This window comes from Bison bison, unplaced genomic scaffold (assembly GCF_000754665.1).
Source record: "Bison bison bison isolate TAMUID 2011002044 unplaced genomic scaffold, Bison_UMD1.0 scf7180017864485, whole genome shotgun sequence".
Lineage (NCBI taxonomy): Eukaryota > Metazoa > Chordata > Mammalia > Artiodactyla > Bovidae > Bison > Bison bison.
Window position 1 is genome coordinate 8,311,765 of NW_011495045.1, and position 3,511 is coordinate 8,315,275.

Below are 3,511 nucleotides of genomic sequence, written 5' to 3' on the forward strand. Positions count from 1 at the left end.
CATAGGAACCTGGACTGCCAGGTCCATAAATGAAGGCAAATTGGAAGTGGTCAAAGAGGAGATGGCAAGAGTGAAGGTCGATATTCTAGGAATCAGTGAACTAAAATGGACTGGAATGGGTCAATTTAACTCAGATGACTGTTATATCTACTACTGTGGGCAGGAATCCCTTAGAAGAAATGGAGTAGTCATCATGGTCAACAAAAGAGTCCGAAATGCAGTACTTGGATGCAATCTCAAAAACAACAGAATGATCTCTGTTCATTTCCAAGGCAAACCAATTAATATCACGGTAATCCAAGTCTATGCCCCAACCAGTAGGACTGAAGAAGCTGAAGTTGAACGGTTCTATGAAGACCTACAAGACCTTTTAGAACTAACACCCAAAAAAGATGTCCTTTTCATTATAGGGGACTGGAATGCAAAAGTAAGAAGTCAAGAAACACCTGGAGTAACAGGCAAATTTGGCCTTGGAATATGGAATGAAGCAGGGCAAAGGCTAATAGAGTTTTGCCAAGAGAACACACTGGTCATAGCAAACACCCTCTTCCAACAACACAAGAAAAGACTCTACACATGGACATCACCAGATGGTCAACACCAAAATCAGATTGATTATATTCTTTGCAACCAAAATGGAGAAGCTCTATACAGTCAGCAAAAATAAGACCAGGAGCTGACTGTGGCTCAGATCATGAACTCCTTATTGCCAAATTCAGACTTAAATTGAAAAGTAGGGAAAACCACTAGACCATTCAGGTATGACCTAAATCAATCCTTTATGATTATACAGTGGAAGTGAGAAATAGATATATGGGACTAGATTGGATAGACAGAGTGCCTGATGAACTATAGACGGAGGTTCATGACATTGTACAGGAGACAGGGATCAAGACCATTCCCATGGAAGAGAAATGCAAGAAAGCAAAATGGCTGTCTGAGGAGGCCTTACAAATAGCTGTGAAAAGAAGAGAAGCAAAAAGCAAAGGAGAAAAGGAAAGATATAAGCATCTAAATGCAGAATTCCAAAGAATAGCAAGGAGAGATAAGAAAGCCTTCCTCAGGGATCAATGCAAAGAAATAGAGGAAAACAACAGAATGAGAAAGACTAGAGATCTCTTCAAGAAAATTAGAGATACCAAGGGAACATTTCATGCAAAGATGGGCTCGATAAAGGACAGAAATGGTATGGATCTAACAGAAGCAGAAGATATTAAGAAGAGGTGGCAAGAATACACAGAAGAATGTGTAAAATAATGCTATATAAATTGTAATTTTCAAAGAAAAATGGACACTTCCTGTGGATTCATGATAAAAGATTTATCTGAGTTGATGTATATGCTGATTTCCAGAATGAGTCAGATTATTTGTCAGAGAATAGTATAAGGGATAAACCGAATACAATCAAAAACGAGTTCTAAAAAACAGTCACATCGACTGTCGAAGTTTGAGACTGGTGGAATAAATCAGTGATCAACTTATTTATGGTACTAATATACATTCTTTAAAACAGATTACTTCATTGGAGTCCTACAATGGATTTCGTGGTAGATAAAATAATAATTCCCATTTTTGCCAATGGACGAGAAATTTGTCAAGTGTCATACCAGAGTCATACTAGGAAACAATAGTTAGGATTTGCTCTATACCATCCATCTCTAGAACTCATTCTTTACCATAAACTATCAAATGTTGTCTACAGTAAAAAGTATAAATAAAACATTATTTAAATTCAAAAATTGGAGCATATTATATTTAAACAGGTATCAGGAAACATTCCTGGAGTATTAGAATTCAGGAGTCTGGGGGCTGACCTCAGCTTGGATAAATTAACTGTGTTTTATAGGCAACTCACTTTAATTTGTTAACAAATTAACTCAATTTGTTAATTTGTATATTAATAACATTGGTGATGATGTACTTAACATCTCCTTCTTTCCCACTCAATATTTGCAAGCCTCCAGCCACACTGTAAGCTGTTTTCTCTTTTATGAGGTTCTGCCACAGTTTTGTCTTCCACTCTCAGTATATAGCAATATTTACATTAACACATATAAAGTTAAGTCACTCATGGTGTTACCTTTATTGCCAGAACTATTGCTTCTTGGCATGAAGACAACTTGATGATTCAAGACTACCTAATAATACAAAGCACATTAATTTAGACTTGGGATTTCAAATTTGTGTCAACTCAGATGCTAAGACTAAGGGCCATGAGATAACATATCAGTAAGAAAAAATCACTTTGAGTCTATAATTCTATAAAATAAAATGTATTATTATATTAAGCTATAGTTTTTATCATGCCATAAATAAAGGTTAAATTTCCTTGGTAATTTTTAACACACAATATTAATACTGAAAATTAAGGTATGACACTAAATTTCAGCAATTCCTTAGAAATCAAGTTACACAAGTGAATCAGAAATCTTTTGTTGTCTGCAATTTGGTAGAAAAAGTTCACTTTTGGTACACAAACAATTTATCCTCTTAAGAAGATGCTCCAAATGTTATTGGGAACATAAGCAATGTTTCCACTGATAAAACTTCATTTATGGAATACACCTTATTTACTTATTCTTTGACCGCAATCTACTCTCATTCCTCTCAGAGATCTTAGCTGAATACATATTGGAAAGTTTTATGGAATGAATTTATCCAACGTACTCAGCTAGGTCTGTTCCTTCTCATTCACGTAGGGAAACAGCTTGGCCACCTACTAAACTGCTTGAGGCTTACCTGCAGCCTGCAAACATCACTGTCCCCCACAAAGCACAGGAGCAGTAGGCTGGTTTCCTGTTACTTGCCACCAGCAATGCCCACCACACCTGTGCACTGATTCAGAACACTCAAGCTTGTCCTCTTGCTGCAACATCAGGTCTGCCCATCATCTCAGGCACCCATTTCCCTTAACAAGAAGGAAGGATCAATTTGCTTCTAGGTATTCATTGAATAGCATGAGACTATGGTGTTCCAGCTAATTTAGGAAACAGACCTAATCTCCTTCTAACCTCCTATACTCTTACCCACCAAAGAATCTATGTTTCTCCCCTTTATCCATAATCGTTTTCAGATATGTCCATTCTATATGTCCTACAAAACTGTTCTTTTTTTTTTTTAAGAAGTATATGGAGAAGAAATTAAATTGTGTTATTTTGCTGACTTTGAACTAGAGAAAAATGTAGTGTTAAATTTCTACCCTAAAATATTCACAAAATAAAAATGTATTTCAGCTAAAGATATAAGCATTTATTTAAAAACCTATATGATATTAACTGCAGAACTGAGGGATATAATCATAATTTTGAGATATGTAATTAGGGATCATATTAAATAACACTCAAAATGCAAACTCTAAGGAGCAAGACAGATACGTTAGCAAGACAGATACATTAGCAAGACAAATAAAAATATCTGTACAACAATATATAAATGAATTAAAAGCTAAGTGAAAAAACTGGTTAAATATTTGCATATTTATAGTAAAAGATTAAAATATATTTTAAAAGAT